This window comes from Frankliniella occidentalis, unplaced genomic scaffold (genome assembly GCF_000697945.3).
Source record: "Frankliniella occidentalis isolate FOCC.00 unplaced genomic scaffold, Focc_3.1 Scaffold96, whole genome shotgun sequence".
In the NCBI taxonomy this organism is placed as follows: Eukaryota; Metazoa; Arthropoda; class Insecta; order Thysanoptera; family Thripidae; genus Frankliniella; species Frankliniella occidentalis.
In genome coordinates this window covers 796,456-796,764 of record NW_026267225.1, presented here as the reverse complement: position 1 = coordinate 796,764, position 309 = coordinate 796,456, and positions in this window count along the sequence as shown.

The window sequence follows — 309 nt, the reverse complement described above, 5'->3', positions numbered from 1 at the left end:
CTCGATCTCCTCCTCCTTCTTCTCTTCGCTACCTCTCTTGATTGCCTCCCACCACTCGCAGGCTCCCTCATGCTGCTGTTCTTCTAATTCGAACATGCCCGCAACAATAAGGTACCGCAACTTTTCCCGCAACAATAAGGTACCCTTACTACTGGTAGGTGATACAGTTATGGGACGGTTAAGCGCAGCGTCTTTCGATTTAAGATGAGATGTGCCTATGGGCTCATGGGCTAGTTGAAGGTTCGAACTAAAGGTTACCACTCTAGTTTGCCTAAGAATTCAACGCCTTACGCCCTTTACGTGGTCACA